The sequence below is a fragment of the Cebus imitator genome, unplaced genomic scaffold (assembly GCF_001604975.1).
Source record: "Cebus imitator isolate Cc_AM_T3 unplaced genomic scaffold, Cebus_imitator-1.0 Scaffold204, whole genome shotgun sequence".
NCBI lineage: Eukaryota > Metazoa > Chordata > Mammalia > Primates > Cebidae > Cebus > Cebus imitator.
In genome coordinates, this window is record NW_016107519.1 from 61,538 (window position 1) to 82,201 (window position 20,664).

A 20,664-nucleotide genomic window follows, 5' to 3' on the forward strand; every position below is an offset into this window, starting at 1 on the left:
AAATAGTCAGGGAGCCAGGTTGCTATTTTGCTCCTGTTTTGTTTATTTCCAACTTATAAAGTCACTGAACTTTTGTTGTCATTCATTTTAATCTATTTCTGAGTGTTTATAACAAAACTATCAAGAAAACCTAAAGCAAACGTAACTGTACCACTAAAGTTTAAGAGCAGAATTAGAAGTAGGTGATCTTAAAGATGATACTTTGTCTAGATTAGCTACAGGATACAATTCAATTCCCAATAATACAGAAATGCTATCTTTCACATTTTACAAATTAAAAAGATTAGAAATAGAGGATTATGCTAAAAATACATATTAGTAGTCAGAATAACTTAGCTGAAATGAGAATTTTATTGACATCTGATATATAATGATGTTGAGATATACAATTTATTCAACATTATTTTAAATGTATCAACTATTATACCACCAAAAAAGAAAAAGTATTAAGAAACCTCCTAAGTGTTTGGTTTTTAGGCTGCACTTTGTAATGATATAAAATCCAAGTAAAAACTGAGCACTTACCTTAGCTATTAAGAAAAGCACACTGGCGAATGAACTACAACCAGCCTGAGCTCTACCAGAGACAGAATGCTTCCAACTTTTCCGTGACTTACAGAATGAGAGCAAAGGAGGAAGCTTCAGCAACTGTGCCTGGAGAAGGGGCTCTCACGTGCTTAGCCCTGTCTCATGTTTCACCCCCTCACATTAGCAACAGGCAGGTCTAATTTTACTCAGTGACATAAACAGTTCATGCCACATTTAAAATTCTTTGGGCACCAATTCTGGGACACAGCTCTTCGAATGCCAAAAATAAACCAAAACCAAAAACCAAACCAAAACAAAAAACCAATCCATTCCTCTTACAAAACCAACATTCCAATGTTTAAACCCGAAAGCATGATAGTCTCATATCATCATAACTTTCTAAAAAAACTTGACCTCAAATAGCAAAAAAAAAAAAAAAAAAAAACTTCTGAGACTAGTTTCCAGTAGAAAAGAGTGTTGATAAAGCTTTGTGAAAAATCTCTTCAAATTACCATGCAATAGTTAGACCTCGTGACTCTTACACATACACTAGTCTCATCCAAATGAACGGCATATTATCATTTTAACAGTCACACTTTACAAATCACTTTCCATAAGCCTCTTTAAGTGAAAAATGTTAACATTTGAGGAGAAAATCTTAAACAGTGATCACTGTAATAGAAGGTAAAACTCTGCATGTTAAAATTATGCCAGTTCTTTTCTACCAAACTAAGATTTCTATTATATTTAACAAAAATGTGAATGTAACAATGTGATCTTAAATTGTTTTTATCATTATTTAAGAGTAATTAGGTCATTCCATTTAATAAAGTGTAAAGACAATAGAATAAATATCAAACTTATGAATAATCTTAATATTTTATTTTGCATTATTTTTATGTGGCCTGGTTTGCAGCATGAATTAAAACTTACTAAATTGTATACCTCATATTTGCATTTTACTACTAAACCTTGACTGTAAGAAGCAGTGCCTTAGTACACCTGGGAACAACAGATACTGGGGCCTACTTGAGGAAGCAGGGAGGGAGAAAGGTGGGGTCAGAAAACTACCTATCGGATACTGTGCTTACTGCCTGGGTGATGAAATTATTTGTCCGCCAAATCCTGGTGACACGCAATTTATCCATGTAACAAACCTGCACATACATCCCTTGAACCTGGACTAAAAATTGAGGAAAAAAAAGAGCAATGCAATAACAATGCATATGCTTCATTTTTATTTTGTTTTGTTAGGAGACTTTTTCTCTTCATTCTGCTTATTCATACTCTGCCATAACTTCTTTTGAAATCTGATGCTTCTATCATACCAACAGCTGCAGGCCTTAAATTAAAAGCTGATACAACTTCAAATAATCTTACATTTGTAAGACATTTAAAAACCTTTCATGAATTCTCTGCACATTAGTACTTCTACTATGGGAACTCAGACATAAAATTATAAGACAACTATCAATTTTAAACAAAAATATCTAATATATTAAACAATAATGATATGAAATGTATTTTTGTATCAGTGTCTGTCTGAAAAGTCAAAGTCTGACACTCCTAATTCAGTATTCTGATTGAAATGTCATGCATTTAAAGGTTACATATTGAGAGACCTTTTCATCAATCAGTAAATTGGTTTTGTAGCAATGAACTTTTCAATGTTTTGGGAGCTGCTTTGTAAAAATATTAGTCAAGTGATGTGTTTGAGCTCCACTCATAGTTACAGATTCATTTAATACTATCAACACCTATGTTTAGTACTGCAGGATAATGACATAAAGAAGCCTTTGATTTTATCAGTTAGTTGAAATTAGTAAAGCAAGACCTTCATTTGGTAATGGAGGCAGCTTAAGTTTGTAACTCGTATACACATATTTTGAAATGTTCTCAAAGAAATCGTAACATCTTAAAGCTCCGAGAGACCTTAAAGGAAATCTGGTCTAATACTCATTTGGGTGTAAAATAATTTGTTCCAGGATACAAGGCTAGTAAGCCTATGGGTGGAAGTGACTTTGAAAGTCCTTTGGCTATAACGTACCCATTTGGTACTTGGATGCTCCACTACAAACATGCTTCCAACTATGGCCCTATGAACGAATCTATGAGGACCTTTCCAGGCTTCCCCCTCATTCTCCCTCTGCTTCAATTCTTGGCTACTACAGTCATCAGCGCTGACCTTTCTTCCTGACGTCCTGTCATCAAGCTCTTCCTTGATGGGCGTGGGAAAAACCCTGTTGCTGGCTTACGTGGTTGGGTCGCAGGGGATCACTCTCAGAACGAGTGAAAACAGGGAATTTCAGCAGTGATGCGGTCGGTTTTGGAGAAATCGTTTCTATTTGTGAGATGAAATAGGAGGTAAGGTTATATGTAGAGGGAGAATGTGGAAATAGGGGAATGAGAAAGTTCAACATTTGAAAAGAATGTTGAACTTTTTTTTCACCCTGCTGTGCAATAGGACACCAAGCCTTATTTGTCCTTTCTAATTCTGACTTTTTTACCCATTGACCAAGCTCATCCCTTTCTTCCTCTTCCCCTTTCTTCCCCTCCTTATTTTCTGGTAATCATTGTTCTACTCTCAACTTCTAGGACGTCAACATTTTTTTTTGAGATGGAGTCTTGCTCTGTCACCGAGGCTGGAGTGCAATGGCTCAATCTCAGCTCACTGCAACCTCCACCTCCTGAGTAGCTGGGATTACAGGTGTGCACCACCATGCCTGGCTAATTTTGTATTTTTAGTACAGACAGGGTTTCACCATGTTGGTTAGGCTGGTCTTGAACTCCTGACCTTGTGATCCACCCACCTTGGCCTCCCAAAGTGCTAGGATTACAGGTGTGAGCCACCATGCCCAGCTGTAGATCAACTTTTAAGATTCTGCATATAAGTGAGAACATGCAGTATTTGTCTTTTTGTGCTTGCTTATTTTACTTAACATGATGTCCTTCAGGCTCACCCATGTTCTAAAAAATGACAGGATTTTATTCTTTTTAAAGGCTGAATACTATTACATCCTGCATAGATACCACATTCTCTTTATTCACTCATCCATTGTTAGATACTTAGGTTGATTCCGTATCTTGGCTATTGTGAATAGTGCTAAAATAAACATGCGGATGCAGATATTTCTTTGACATATAGATTTCATTTCCTTTGGATATATACCCAGTAGTGGCACCACAGAAAACCACTAAACCGCAAAGGTAAACAACAAGAGAGGAAGGAAGGAACAAAGAATCTACAAAACAGTCAGGAAAAAATTAATAAAATAGCAGGAATAAGTCCTTACTTATCAACAATAACTTTCCATGTAAATAGGTATTGTGTTGCTGAAAGGATGAAAAGACCCAACTGTATGCTGCCCACAAGAGACTTACCGCACCTTTAAGGATGCGCATACTACAAGCGAAGAGATGGAAAAAGATATTCCCTGCAAATGGAAACCATAAGCAAGCAGAGGCAATTATACTTGTATCAGAAAAAAGTAAACATTGAGTCAAAAACTATAAAAAAAGACAGAAAAGATCATTATATGATGATAAAGGAACATTTTCGGCAAGAAAACACAGCAATTATAAAGATATATGCACCCAAGACCCAAGCACTCGAATATATAAGGCAAATATTGGATCTATATGTACTTTTAAACTTAACTGTAGTAACTTATATTTTTGTCATTACTTGTTTATACTATCCTCTCTTCTAGATCATAAACTTTTTGTTCAATTCCCACATAGAATGAGCCTTCAAGGAAGTAAACTGAATAGTTACATCAGCCTTATTAGTTTTTTTAAAAAATGATATTAATTCCATACCGTACAGTAACCTTAAAAACTTCAGCTAATATAGGAGCTGGATGACATTATAGGAAGTATCCAGAAGAGGTCAGTATAACAGTAATAAAAGTATGATTTTGGGGACAAATTAAATGTGAATGCAAATTAAATTATTTTGTAAGTAATAAACTTTAAAAGCTTTTAGAAATACTATGTCAATTATTTGCCTCTTTAATTAAAGTTACAATCCTCAAAACAGATGGCCATAGACCTTTCACATAAGCAAAATGAGGTAATCAAATGATTTTGGACTCAACTAAAAACTAAGAGTTTTCATCTGGATTGTAATTACTTTGATGATTCTCACTCACATTCTTTGACTATCAATAGGAATCACCCACTGAACACATTTTAACAAATATAATTAATATCTCCTGTAAAATTGTTATATCAATTAAACATTCAGTTATTAGACTACTAAATGTATTTTTTTGTGGTACCTTTGGGGAATTAGAAGTCAATACTTATAAAAATCGAACTTAGTGTTCTAAGAGAAGATAGAGGGGGAAAATTGACATGTAATAAATAAAGAATCTTTGAGATGCTGGAGAAATGAGGTACAAAAAAAGCTAAAAGAAAAAGAAAACTCAGATTTCAGAAAAGAAAATAGAATACCATCTAAAATTTCATAGTGTTATGAGTTATACACTGGCAATCACTGAATTGGGTCATAATATTCTAAAAGTATTTTTCCATGAGCACATGACTTCAAATAATTTGTGAGAAGCAGATACTGGTTTCCAAGATGGCCAAATAGAGGCAGCTCTGGAATGCAGTTCCCAGCAAGAGACACACAGAAGCCGAGTGGCCCCCAACAGTTCCAAATGAGGTACCAGGCTCATTTTGTGGGTCTGGTCAGACAGTGGGTATAAACCAAAAAAGGCAAGTTGAGGCAGGGCAGGGCACTGCCCCACCCAGGAGGTGCATGCAATTGACTGGAGGACCAGGGGCTCTCACCCTCTGGGACTTCAATTGGGATACTGTGCTTCACCCAAGCCCCCTGCAACCCACAGAACAGGAGGTCTTCACCAGGCTGAAAAGCCCCCACAAACCACCTGAAAAGGGCTGAGCAGCAACTCTGGCGGTGCTGGGGTTGTCAGCAAAGATCTAGGTGGAAGCACTGGCTGATGCCAAAAAAGTCTGCAGGACTGAGCTACCTGTCCCCCAGAAAGAAAGGGAACTGAAAGCAGGGAATCAGGCCATACAGCCAGGGAGGATCTCTCTTCCACAAAGCCCAGCAGACTGAAGCCCTCTCACTTGAAAGTATCACAGCCAACACATCAGTTAGAGCATGACCAGGAATGACCAAGCTCAGCAGGGGGAAGGGCAGCTGCCATTGCAGAGGCAGGCCTAATCTTCCCGAGTAAACAAAAGTCACAGGAAATCTATGCAGTAGCTCCACTGAATCCATAGCAGCCCAGCAGTGCCTCTGCAGGCAGACAAAGAAATGGCCACCTCCCCAAGCAGCTACCCGAAATCAAAGCTAGATAAATCCAAGAAGATGGGAAGAAATCAGTGCAAAAAGGATGAAATCATCAAAGACCAGAATGCCTTGCCCCCACCCAGGGAATACAACTCCTTACCAGCAAGGGAGCAAAACAGGATGGAGAATGAATTTGATGAATTGGCAGAAGCAGGCTTCAGAAGATGGGTGATAAACTTCTCTGAGCTAAAGGAACATGTTCTAACCCAATGCAAAGAAATTAAAAACTTTGAAAAAAGGTTAAAAAGATGCTAACTAGAATAACCAGCTTAGAGAAGAACAAAAATGACTTGATGGAGCTGAAAAACACAGCACAAGAACTTCGCAAAGCATACACAAGTTTCAACAGCAAAATCAATCAAGCAGATGAAAGGATATCAGAGACTGAAGATCAACTCAATGAAATAAAATGAGAAGGTAAGAAAAGAGAAAAAAGAGTGAAAAGAAATGAACAAAACCTCTCATAAATATGAGATTACATGAAAAAAACCTAATTTACATTTGATCTGTGTACTGGAAGATGTCAGGGAGAATGAATCCAAGCTGGAAAACACTCTTCAGGATATTATTCAGGAGAACTTCTCCAACCTAGCAAGGCAGGTCAACATTCGAATACAGGAAATACAGAGAATGCCACAAAGATATTCCTCAAGAAGAGCAATCCTAAGGCACATAATCATCAGATTCACCAGGGTTGAAAGAAGGAGAAAATGCTAAGGGCAGGCAGAGAGAAAGGTCAAGTTACCCACAAAGGGAAGCCCATCAGACTCACAGAAGATCTCTCTGCAGAAACCCTACAAGCCAGAAGAGAGTGGGGGCCAATATTCAACAACCTTAAAGAAAAGAACTTTCAACCCAGAATTTCCTATCAAGCCAAACTAAGCTTCATAAGTGAAGGAGAAATAAAACCCTTTACAGACAAGCAATTGCTGAAAGATTTCATCACCACCAGACCTGCCTTACAAGAGCTCCTGAAGGAAGCACTAAACATGGAAAGGAACAACCAGTACCAGCCACTGCAAAAAAGAACCACACGGTAAAGACCAAGGATGCAATGAAGAAACTGCGCCAAGCAAAGGGCAAAACATCCAACCAGAAACAAAATGGCAGGATCAAATTCATACATAACAATATTAACGTTAAATGTAAATGGACTAAATGCCCCAATCAAAAGACAGAGACTGGCAAACTGGATAAAAAGTCAAGAACCATTGGTGTGCTGTATTTAGGAGACCCATCTTGCATGCAAAGACACACATAGACTCAAAATAAAGGGATGAAAGAATATTTACCAAGCAAATGGAGAGCAAAAAAAAGCAGGGGTTGCAAGCATAGTCTCTGATAAAACAGACTTTAAACAACAAAGATCAAAAGAGACAAAAGAAGGGCATTACATAATGGTAAAAGGATCAGTACAACAAGAAGCACTAACTATCCTAAATATATATGCACCCAATACAGGAGCACCCAGATACATAAAGCAAGTTTTCAATGACCTGCAAAGAGACTTAGACTCCCACACAACAATAGTGGGAGACTTTAACACTCCACTGTCAATATTAGACAGATCAACAAGACAGACAATCAACAAGGATATCCAGGACTTGGACGCAGATTTGGACCAAGTAAACCCAATAGACATCTACAGAACTCTCCACCCCAAATCCACAGAATATACATTCTTCTCAGCACTACATGGCATTTACTCTAAAATCGACCACATAATTGGAAGTAAATCACTCCTGAGCAAAAGCAAAAGAACGGAAGTCACAACAAATAGTCCCTCAGACCACAGTGCAATCAAATTAGAAATCAGTATTAAGAAACTAAGTCAAAACCATGCAACTTCATGGAAACTGAACAACTGGATCCTGAAAGTTGACTGGGTAAACAATGAAATGAAGGCAGAAATGAAGATGCTCTTTGAAACCAATGAGAACGAAGACAAAATATACCAGAATCTCTGGGACACATTTAAAGCAGTGTCTAGAGGGAAATTTACAGCAATAAATGCCCACATGAGAAACAAGGAAAGATCTAAAATCAACACCCTATCATTGAAATTGAAAGAGCCAGAGAAGCAAGATCAAAAAACTCAAAAGCTAGCAGAAGACAAGAAATAACTAAGATCAGAGCCGAACTGAAAGAGATAGAGACACAAAAAACCCTTCAAAAAACCAATAAATCCAGGAGCTGGTTTTTGGAAAAGATCAACAAAATAGACTGCTAGCCAGTCTAATACAAAAGAAAAGAGAGAATAATCAAATAGATGCAATAAAAAACGATAAAGGGGATATCACCACCAATTCCACAGAAATGCAAACTACCGTCAGAGATTATTACAAACAGTTCTCTGCACACAAACCAGTAAATCTGGAAGAAATGGATAAATTCCTGGACACTTGCACTCTCCCAAGACTAAACCAGGAAGAAGTTGAAACCCTGAACAGACCAATAACAAGGGCTGAAGTTGAGGCAGCAATTAATAGCCTACCAATCAAAGAAAGTCCAGGTCCAGATGGGTTTACAGTCAAATTCTACCAGACGTACAAAGAGGAGATAGTACCATTCCTTCTGAAACTATTCCAAACAATACAAAAAGAGGGAATCCTCCTTAACTCATTTTATGAGACCAACATCATCCTGAGACAAAAACCTGGCAGAAACTCAACTAAAAAAGAAAACTTCAGGCCAATGTCCATGATGAACATCGATGCAAAAATCTTCAATAAAATACTGGCAAATCAAATGCAACAGCACATCAAAAAGCTTATTCATCACGATCAAATAGGTTTCATCTCAGGGATGCAAGGCTTGTTCAACACACACCAAGCCTATAAATGTAATCCAACACATAAACAGAACCAAAGACAAAAAACACATGATTATTTATACAGAGAGGGCCTCTGACAAAATTCAACAGCCCTTTATGCTAAAAACCCTCAATAACCTAGATGTCAATGGAATATATCACAAAATAATAAAACTTATTTACAATAAACCCACAGCCAATATCATACTGAACAGGCAAAAACTGGAAGCATTCCCTTTGAAATCTGGCACTAGACAAAGATCCCCTCTCTCACCACTCCTATTCAATATAGTATTGGAAGTTCTAGCTAAAGCAATCACGCAAGAAAAAGAAATAAAGGGTATTCAACTAGGAAAGGAGGAAGTCAAATTGTCTCTATTTGCAGATTACATGATTGGATATTTAGAAGACCCCATCATCTCAGCCCCAAATCACCATAAACTGATAAGCAAGTTCAGTAAAGTCTCAGGATACAAAATCAATGTGCAGAAATCACAAGCATTCCTATACATTAATAACAGACTAACAGAGAGCCAAATCAAGAGTGAACTCCCATTCACAATTGCTAAAAAGAGAATAAAATACCAGGAATACAACTAACAAAGGATGTAAAGGACCTCTTCAAGGAAAACTACAAACCACTGCTCAAGGAAATAAGAGAGGACACAAACAGATGGAAAAACATTCCATGCTCATGGTTAGGAAGAATCAGTATCCTGAAAATGGTCATACTGCCCAAAGTAATTTACAGATTCAATGCTATCCCCATCAAGCTACCAATGACCTTCTTCACAGAACTGGAAAAAACCACTTTAAACTTCATATGGAACCAAAAGAGAGCCTGCATAGCCAAGACAATCCTAAGCAAAAAGAACAAAGCTGGAGGCATCATGCTGCCGGACTTTAAACCATACTAAAAGGCTACAGTAATCAAAACAACATAGTACTGGTACCAAAACAGAGACATAGCCCAATGGAACTGAACAGAGGCCTTGGAAGGAACACCACACATCTACAACCATCTGATCTTTGACAAACCTGACAAAAACAAGCAATGGGGAAAGGATTCCCTGTTTAATAAACGGTGTTGGGAAAACTGGCTAGCCATGTACAGAAAGCTGAAACTGGACCCCTTCCTGACACTTTACACTAAAATTAACTCCAAATGGATTAAAGATTTAAACATAAGACCTAATAGTACAAAAACCCTAGAAGAAAACCTAGGCAAAACCATTCAGGACATAGGCATAGGCAAGGACTTCAGGACTAAAACATCAAAAGCAATGGGATCAAAAGCCAAAATAGGCATACAGGATCTAATTAAACTTCAGAGCTGCTGCACAGCAAAAGAAACAATCATTAGAGTGAACTGGCAAACAACAGAAAGGGCAAAAAAATTTGCAATCTACCCATCTGACAAAGGGCTAATATCCAGAATCTACAAAGAACTAAAACAGATTTACAAAAAAACCTATTTAAAAGTTGGCAAAGGATATGAACAGACAATTCGCAAAAGAAGACATATATGAGGCCAACAAAGATATATAAAAGTGCTCATCATCACTGGTCATCAGAGAAATGCAAATCAAAACCATATTGAGATATCATCTCATGCCAGTTAGAATGGTGATCATTAAAAAATCTGGAGACAGCAGATACTGGAGAGGATGTGGAGAAATAGGAACACTTTTACGCTGTTGGTGGGAGTATAAATTAGTTTAATCATTGTGGAAGACAGTGTGGCGATTCCTCAAGGACCCAGAAATAGAAATTCCATTTGACCCAGCAATCCCATTACTGGGTATATATCCAAAGGATTATAAATCATTCTATTATAAAGACGCATGCACAAACACACCTATGTTCATTTCGGAACTGTGTACAGTAGCAAAGACCTGGAACCAACCCAAATGCCCATCAATGATAGATTGGACAAAGAAAATGTCGCACATATACACCATGGAATACTACACAGCCATAAAAAAACAATAAGCCCATGTCCTTTGTAGGGACATGGATGAATCTTGAAACCATCATTCTCAGCAAACTGACACAAGAACAGAAAATCAAACACTGCATGTTCTCACTCATAGGCAGGTGTTGAACAATGAGAACACATGGACACAGGGAGGGGAGCATCACACACTGGGGTCAGTTGGGGTGGGGCTGGGGGAGGGACAGTGGGGAGTTGGGAAGGTGGGGAGGGATAAAATGGGGAGAAATGCCAGATATACATGATGGGGGTATGTAGGCAGCAAACCATCTTGCCATGTATGTACCTATGCAACAACTCTGCATGATCTGCACATGTACCCCAGAACCTAAACTACAATAAAAAAAAAGAAAGAAATCACAAAACTGTCAACCCCCATACAGCCCAAAAAAAAGAAAAAAAAAAAAAAGAAACAGATATTGCAACTCCATCAAGTATAGACTTCTTGGGCAGTGATTCTTTGGGCAGAGAATGAAAGTGTGATGTGTGCATATCAGAATCACAGGAAATATATTAAAAACAATTATTTGCTGGGCACGGTGGCTCACGCCTGTTATCCCACTCTGGGAGGATGAGGCAGGTGGATCACGAGGTCACCATCCTGGCCAACATGGTGAAACCCTGTCTCTACTAAAAATACAAAAATTAGTCATGTGTGGTGGTGTGTGCCTGTAATCCCAGCTACTTGGGGGACTGCGGCAGGAGAATTGCTTAAACTCGAGAGATGGAGGTTGCAGTGAGCCAAGATTGCGCCATTGCACTCCAGCCTGGGTGACAGAGTGAGACCCTGTCTCCAAAAAAAAAAAAAAAAAAAAAAAGAACTTGTGCATGGTAAAGAGGAAATCAATCAAAAAGGCTTGTAATAACATCTGCTGTCTCCTTCTTTTCCCCACTACACCTTTACCTCGATGTGTCTGAGGTTACTAGGTAGATCTTCCTTTTCATACTTACCACTTACCTTTAATTCTCTCACATTGTTATGTCTCAGTGTATTAACTCTAGACATTATCTACCCGGTTTGCTCACACAGGTTTTCATCCTGCAGCGCTCTCCTCCTTTCTCCTACGTAGTTCTATCACCTCTTTCAGCTCCTTCTGCCTTCAACGTGGCAACTTCACACAGTCTACTTAAATATTTCTTGTTTTAAAATTATAGAGAGTGTATCTTGACTCTTGTGCTCTTCAACTGAGTGCACTGTGCTGCAGCGCTCCCTCCTCCAGCTGTACCCACAGTGCTCTCCACTCCTGTCTCCAGCCCTCTTCCAGTTTACCTGCACTGTTACATGATCAAAGCTGATTCCATTCCATCCCGTTTGGAAACCATAATGGCATCTCCTGTGATTTGACCAGCTTGATTAAAAAAATAAAAATGCAACAATCAGTGTTCACATTTTTATAATTATGCTTCTTTTCATAGACAGATACTGATTTCATAATCCCTGTGCCACTCAGTTTCTATTACCAGTTCCAAATGGAATCTACTTTAAAAAATATCCCTCCAAATATTTTAATTACTTCATCTTGACATTATGGCTTTCCTGTACAGTTTTTATTGTTGGAATTTCTGAATTCCATTTTTTTCCTCTTTGTTACAAGAAGAAATTGTGTGAAATATGTCTTTGACATTCTTAGTTGTCTCCTGACTTTTATTAATTTAATCTACCATATGGAATCCATTCCATTGTTTGTCTTGAAATGTACTTGCTTTCATTCTCTAATATAAACAGTTTCTGTCATAGTTGGATCATGACTTTCTTGTGTGACTAACTTCTATCTCCCTTGTTTTTAAAATTATCTTCCTTTTCACTTCTTACATTCTTTACCTCGATCACATCCTCAGGCTACTGCCAAACTGGTACTCATCATGAGTATTGCACATAACCTCCTTTTTCTGCCGTATGGTGTGATGCGGGCTCTCCCTCCTCCTGTTCCCATCTGCTGGTTGAGGCTCCCACAGCTGTGGCCTTGAGTGGGTGTCATTGTTCTCCCGAGCTGTGGTAATTGTTCCCTGGACCTTCACTCATGTGCTTTCATTTACTCCCTTGCTTTGATGGAGTGCACCCTCAATAATTATTCAGAAAGGAAAGTTGGGAAGCAGATTGTCTGAGACTTTGGTGTTTGAAAATGTATCTATTCTGCTCTCAAATTGGTTAATAATTCATTTCATTTAGCATAGAATTCTGGATTGAAATAGTTACTACTGAACTTTGAAGTCCTTGCTACACTGACGTCTATCATTAAGAGTTCCTGCAGAGAAGGGTAATTCTGTCCTAATTTTCATTTCTAGCTTACATTGAGTAAGATATATTATTGTTTAAAGGTATCTGTGCCTATATTTTGATAAAATTAATATTCTTCCCAATTTATTTCCTTTTACATTCATCTGAAATTTTATATATCTGATGTGATCAAAGAGAAGATAGCATGCAGTTATAAAACTTAAGTGTATTTGTTCTATATTGTAAACTAGTTATTATCAAGTAAGAATACTGAAGTAATATTCCATGAATGTTCCTAAATGTCTTTACCTTGATCAGAAATTTCTGATGAAGGGCTAGAAAGTAAATGATGGTAGGAATTATGAAAAGAATAACAGATGATACAAAATAAATTTGGAGGAAAACAGCAAAATTGAATAGAGAATATCAGAAGTCTGGATACAGAGGAATAGAGTGATCTGTGCCCAGGAAATTTGAAAGGATGTTGGCCTTTGAAAATTTGTGGAAATCTTCATTTTATATAAGAAACACTCCTTCTCTGAGATGGTTTATTCCATTATAGTAACATTTCTGGACTCTCTCTACAATTTTTACTCATTTCTTCCCAGTAAAAGTGGATTTATGCACCTCATCTGTGAGCTGCTGTAAGAAAGCAGACCTGCATGTGTGACTCCTCCCTCCTTTAGGGACCTGGCTTCATGTCTGCAGAGAGGACACTTTTTGCATTGATCCTTCATCCTGAGTGTTTAAGATGCACTCTTCCCTTTGGAGACCCATGATTTCCCAGTGCTGCCTGTGGGGTGAGTGGAGGGATCATTGTCCAGAATGTAACCTTAGCAGTTCACCACTGCTGCGCACCTAGGATGTATTCTTTAACAGCTCCATTTGCAAACAGACAAAAACAAACAAACAAAAAACTGACGGCGCTTCACTGGCCTCATTCTCTTCTCTGTTTTTCAATTGGTTCAGAAAGTGGGCGGTAAATAGAGGTATGATTTTTCTCAATCCTATCAATCTAAAAAAAATTAATATCAGCATTTAACAACCACATTATCTTTGTTGAGCATCTACTACGTAGTGGGGGCTGTTCTGTATCAACATGTGTCTTTCTTTAACTCTTTTCTCCCACTCCCTCCTTTCTTGCAGGACTGGTGTCCCCCTAAGCGCCTTCATCCTCCTCCTGGCCTTCAGCATAGGCTAATCAGTGACTGTTGCTTGTCTGTAGCCTGGTCATCCATCACTTGATGTTAAGTCTGATGGCAGAGACTGAGTCTTGATACCTACATTTCCTTAGTCTCTAGATACTCATTAATTATTTGCTAAATTAATGAAATGATTAGTAAACCATCAACTTTAAACCATACATTTTCTGTACTTAGGTAGTTTTCTTTCCCACTGAGGAGGCAGATGGTTACATACTCAATAATATGGTTAGCATTACAATTTAGACATGAACTAAGGGCTGTGGAAGCAAATAAAGGAAAACTTAAATGTATTTGGAAGAGACCTAGTGGTAGTCGATTCTCCAACAGCACAAATAATTATTATTAATATATTTAAATTTTCTAATATTTGTATATATTTTAAATACACTTAAAATAGTAATATAATAATACATGAATATAATTTATAAATGTATAAAAGTCAACACATACTGAGATACGTGTCAGTCACTTTCCTAAGTGGTATGTTTTTTATTAATTCATAAACAAACTTGGAGATCACCAACCAAAACCTTAAAACAAACCAACTTTGTTTCTTGAAAAGAAGACAGAAAAAAAGAAAAAGAAAACCACATATTCTTCGGGCTTGTTGGACACCTCCCTCAAAGGTTCTCTGGAACACAGACATAAAATCAGGCAATATTGCAATTGCAACATTGCAAATGCATCAGAGAATGAAGACATGGATAAGGCGAGGTTAATCCATGAGTAAGAGGTGGTGGAGATGACTTGTATCAGATAATCAGGTCCAAAGGCAGGCTTCCCTCTACAGGAAAACTGATTCCTTTCAATTACATGTTATGGGCCTCAACCCTGGCACCAGGGACTGGTTTTGAATCTTACCTTCAGTGTTGATGACTTTGGCTCTGTCTCTTAGATCAGGAGTTCCCAAACCCCGGGCTATGAACTGGACTGGTCCGTGGCCCGTTAGGAACGTGGCCGCACAGCAGGAGGTGAGTGGCTGGTGGGCAAGCGTTAATGCCTGAGCTCTACCACCTGTCAGATCAGTAGAGGCGTTAGAGTCTCATAGGAGTGCAAACCCTACTGTGAACTACTCATGAGAGGGATCTAGACTGCACACATCTTAAGAGACTCTAAGTCCTGATGGCCTTTTTTTTTTTTTTTTTTTTTTTTTTTGTGTCTGAGTTTCACTCTTGTTGCCCAGGCTGGAGTGCAGGGGTGCAATCTTGGCTCACTGCAACCTCCGTCTCTCTAGTTCATGTGATTCTCCTGCCTCAGCCTCCCAAGTAGCTGGGATTATAGGTGCCCACCACCACACCCGGCTAATTTTTTTGTATTTATAGTAGAGACAGGGTTTCACTATTTTGGCCAGGCTGATCCACCCGCCTCAGCCTCCCAAAGTTCTGGGATTACAGGCATGAGCCGCTGCACCCGGCTCTGCCTGATGATCTTATGTGGAGAAGTTACATCCCGAAACCATCCCCTCTGCCTTCCATCTATGGAAAAATTGTCTTCCACGAAACCAGTTCCTGCTGCCAAAAAGGTTGGGGACTGCTGCCTTAGATCCCCAAAAGTCAGATGCAGATTCCTTACAGCCTCCTTTGGTTTGACAGCTTGGCTGACAATCTGTACTCTGATTCTGATGAACATCACATGGTGGTAGTTTCAGAATCTTCTGTTCTCTGTCTTTCTCTAGAGATAACAAAAATCTCAGGGTTTGAAGTCAGCTGAGCTTTATATTTACCTTCTTCATTTAATAGTTTTGTAATGTTAAGTAAGTCAGCTATCTTCTTCAATGGTCAATTTTCTCCTATTAATGTTGGCGATAATATTATCTCCCATTTAAGGTTAATGAAATAATTAAGTGGAATAATGTACAAAAGGTATATGGCATGTCGTAAACATATGTTAAATGGTTAGCTGTTAATACAATTATTCCTTAATGCTGAAAGTGAATTTATTAAAAAAAAAAAAAAAAGATACGTGGGCCGGGTGCAGTGGCTCACACCTGTAATCCCAGCACTTTGAGAGGCTGAGGCAGGCGGATCACGAGGTCAGGAGTTTGAGACCAGTCTGGCCAACATGGTGAAAAGCCCTGTCTCTACTAAAAATACAAAAAAACTAGTCAGGCATGGTGGCGGGTGCCTGTAATGCCAGCTATATGGGAAGCTGAGGCAGAAGAATCATTTGAACCTGGGAAGGCAGAGATTGCAGTGAGCTGAGATTGCGCCACTGCACTCCAGCCTGGGCAACAAGAGGAAGACTCAGTCTCAAAAAAAAAAAAAAGATATGTGAATTACAGATTATGATACATGTAGCCTTTATGATAAAAGTATCTTAATATGCCTGATATGATAAAGACATTTTGACCTAATGTTGTATCTTAGCATGAATGTGCTCAGTTAGAAATTAACTGTCGTAGGCAGACCACAGCATAGCACTTTCATACAATCAAGCCAAATTATATGGTTTTCTTTACAGTTTAGCTTTCAAATAGACATCATGGGTCAACAACATCCTCTGCTATGATGCACGCAGGTCAGCAGGCTTGACCACACTAAGGGCACCGTGGTAGGCTGAAAGGCACAGAAGCTGGACTCCCAGGCAGCAGCACTTGCCTTGCTCCTGGCACTGCCTCTCTCTGGTTACTTCACAGGGTCCCTGTGCTCCTCACCGCTCATCCTCACGCCAGCTACTGAGAAGTCTTCACCATTCTGTTCCCTCAAGACATCTCTGTCCTCTGAAAATACGTGCCTGGATACTAGAGGCACCATGAAAACAAGTATGCTGTGTCGTGAGGTCACAAGCGTGGTGGCAAGACAATTATGCTGAAACTGAGGGAAAAGACAGCAAAAGAAGGCGACAGCAGGAAGAGGAGACGCAGCAATACAGGGGGCGTTAGCTCCTCGTGTTTAAAGACTCATAAGCAGAGACATTTCAAGGACACATAGACAACCTCGTATGTCTTTATTGTCACTCCCAGTTCTACCCAAACTTTCTTTGCACTGATTCTCTGCCATTTGTGCCAGTTGGCTCCAGCAGACATCTTACATCATTTAATTCAAATCATTGCAATTAATGTGCGTATACCCCCTCAGTAAGCTAACGATCACGAAGTCCGTTCGTTTTCATAGGAAAGGATTCCGATTAAAGGAGGAAATGAAGGGTTTGGGCCTAAGTACATTAAATATACCACGCAGCCCCGTGCCTTAACATGAAAGAAATAAAGCTGTTTGGTATCAAGCATTAGATTCTTCGGGACTTGATGTGACTTAGGACAGGCCAGGCCAATCAGACATTCTCTTGTTCACAGAGATTATTTTAGAAGGATTCAATCCAAGCCAATTAGGCTTAATCAGAGCAAATTCCACTACTTTTATTTCTGCCACCAAAGAGACGCCTTTCTTCTCCACTTGCCCTGAATCTGATAGTGCTTGAAGCCTGGGCTTGTCAGCAGCCACGCAAGCAAGCCAGCACAGCAGAGAGCAGAGCTGAGGGCTGGAGAAAAACTGATGGCCACGCCGAAGCCAAGGCTCAAGGCATGCGCAAGCCAGCCCCAGTCTTGTGCTTCTCAGTTATGCCCGTCAATAAACTGCCTTTGTTGTTCAAAACTGTAAAGTTGGTGTTTGATCATTTGCAACACGAAGAATCCACTACAAGTTTGAGGCCAACCAATGCAATAATCTAAGAAGTTGCCTTTTTTGCTTCCACAGTGTGATGGTGGTGTGGTAGGAATTCACTACTTCCTGACAAATGGAAGAATGAGGGGGAATGCGACCCCAAGTAGACAGGAGTGTTAAAAAATGTGGAGAGATGGTGACGGCAAATTGGAATGACTCCCTGCCATTAGTCATGCAAACAGAATTTGTAGGTTATGGAAATCCACATCTTCAGTGTCGGCTCATATGAATGAGAAGCATTGTTCAGTGTTCTGTGCTCTGGGTGGGAAGGGGGTCAAAGATGAGGGTAGAGAACGATTACTAGGTTTTGCAAGAGAAGATTAGTGGGAAAATTTAAGATGACAGTTTTAAGTTTTTAAAAAATATATATACATATTAATTATTCAATAAACCTCATGGAGGAGTCCTTGACTTTCTCACATACTGAATTTTGTCAAATCTAAGAGTGATGATTGTAAGAACACCATTACTTTTGTGCCATTAAGAAAGGAAATTCCGATGTAAATTAAACCATATTACTGATCGTAATATGCCTCACAATTTCAGAGCTATTAAATATGAGAAAAATGGGCATCTGAGATTTGGTGAAATATGATAATAACACAATGGAGTGCATATTAAGAGCAGCTGCCTGTCAATTATGCTTTATTTAGATAATTGTTATCAATGATTATCTCTGTCACATATGTGAGCTGGCTTTTGCTGATTAAAAAAAAATGTTTGTCTTCTAGAATAGATGACAAATATAGCTCTTGTTTAAAACAGAAAAGTGATAGATTTTTGGGTAACTGCATGGAAATGTGCATTATTGTATACAGAGGTTACAGTAATGCAGTTAATTACCGACTGTACTGAGAAGATGTGTCATGTTGTGTTATATGAGTTAATTGCACGGCAAAGCCACCAGGACCCTGCTGGGGTTACTGCTGCTGTTACTGCTGTTTTTGGTCCAGTGGCACCTGCTAGGTGCCAAACACTGTTCCAGGGCTGAGGACACCACCATGAACAGGACAAAAGAGGTCTCTTGTTCTAGAGTCTTCTTACAGCTTACATTCTAGTCGAGGGGAAACAGCCAGCATGTATGAAAATTCCTCATATTTAAACACAAAAAAATAAGACAATTTTCCGTAGTGACAAGTTTATTAAGAGAATAAATAGAATCACTAGGAGAAAAATTTAAACACAATGGTAAAAAAGGTTTTTCTGGCACATCAAGTTAAAAAGCTTCTGCGTTCACTGCAAGGCGGCGGCGGGAGTAGCTGTGGTGCTGGCTTCTCTGAGCCATCTAGTGCCATCCTCGTTGGTGCAGCGGCACACGCGCTCTCCGCCGCCATGACTGAGCAGATGACCCTTCGAGGCACTCTCAAGGGCCACAACGGCTGGGTAACACAGATCGCTACTACTCCTCAGTTCCCGGACATGATCCTATCCGCCTCTCGAGACAAGACCATCATCATGTGGAAACTGACCAGGGATGAAACCAACTATGGAATTCCACAGCGTGCTCTTCGAGGTCACTCCCACTTTGTTAGTGATGTGGTTATCTCCTCAGATGGCCAGTTTGCCCTCTCAGGCTCCTGGGATGGAACGCTGCGCCTCTGGGATCTCACAACGGGCACCACCACGAGGCGATTTGTGGGCCATACCAAGGATGTGCTGAGTGTGGCCTTCTCCTCTGACAACCGGCAGATTGTCTCTGGATCTCGAGATAAAACCATCAAGCTATGGAATACCCTGGGTGTGTGCAAATACACTGTCCAGGATGAGAGCCACTCAGAGTGGGTGTCGTGTGTCCGCTTCTCGCCCAACAGCAGCAACCCTATCATTGTCTCCTGCGGCTGAGATAAGCTGGTCAAGGTATGGAACCTGGCTAACTGCAAGCTGAAGACCAACCACATTGGCCACACAGGCTATCTGAACACAGTGACTGTCTCTCCAGATGGATCCCTCTGTGCTTCTGGAGGCAAGGATGGCCAGGCCATGTTATGGGATCTCAACGAAGGCAAGCACCTTTACACCCTAGATGGTGGGGACATCATCAACGCCCTATGCTTCAGCCCTAACCGCTACTGGCTCTGTGCTGCCACAGGCCCCAGCATCAAGATTTGGGATTTAGAGGGGAAGATCATTGTAGACGAACTGAAGCAGGAAGTTATCAGCACCAGCAGCAAGGCAGAACCACCCCAGTGCACCTCCCTGGCCTGGTCTACTGATGGCCAGACTCTGTTTGCTGGCTACACAGACAACCTGGTGCGAGTGTGGCAGGTGACCATCGGCACCCGCTAGAAGTTTGTGGCACAGCTTTACAAATTAAAGAAAAAAACTGGCTTTTTTGACTTTAAAAGAAAAAAAAAAAGTTTAAAAAAAAAAGCTTTCATAAAAGCAAATAACAATATGAGATACAAAATGACATGAGAAAGATCCCTAGGCAAAAATGAAGGTTTGAGGCCACACCATGGCAGGCATGTTCTAGAAATGAGGAAAACCAGGACTCCACATTTCCCAAAAGAGGGCTAGAAAGAGGAAAAGGCTTACTCTGCTACGTTTCTGTACAAGTGCTTTCTCCTAGGAAAATGAGGGGGTTGAACTTGATAAGCAATTTTTAAACATGTGTTTTGGTGTTTTTTTAGAGACAATGTCTTGCTCTGTTGCCCAGGCTGGAGCGAAGTAGCAAAACTTCCCGGCCTCAAGAGATCCTCCTGCCCCAGCCTCCCAAGTAGCTGACACTACAGGTGTGTGCTACCATGCCCAGCTAATTTGTTTATATTTTATTTTATTTATTTTATATATTTATTTATTTATTTGTTTGAGACAGAATCTTGCTCTGTCACCCAAGCCAGAGTAGAGTGACACAATCTCTGCCCACCGCAACCTCTACCTCCCAAGTTCAAGCAATTCTCCTGCCTCAGCTGCCAGGTAACTGGGA

The 20,664-nt window shown here is 39.7% G+C and overlaps 1 protein-coding gene and 1 pseudogene across 3 annotated transcripts in view; one reads left to right on the forward strand and one right to left on the reverse strand.

Moving 5' to 3' along the window:
- The window catches only part of LOC108317558 (gamma-sarcoglycan-like), a 77,442-nt gene that overhangs the window by 50,422 nt on the left and 6,356 nt on the right, over positions 1-20,664 (reverse strand). Inside the window, exon 1 of one of the 2 annotated variants that reach the window (XM_017548165.2) lies at positions 526-679. The exons of the other annotated variant lie outside the window; for it this stretch is intronic. The gene's annotated coding sequence lies outside the window, so the exon portion shown is untranslated. Of the gene's footprint in view, positions 1-525; positions 680-20,664 lie in introns of those variants that run through there. 2 annotated transcript variants of the gene reach the window in all.
- LOC108317557 lies at positions 18,976-20,074 on the forward strand (annotated as a pseudogene). The gene has a single exon (XR_001830801.2). The product of XR_001830801.2 is annotated as a receptor of activated protein C kinase 1-like (transcript).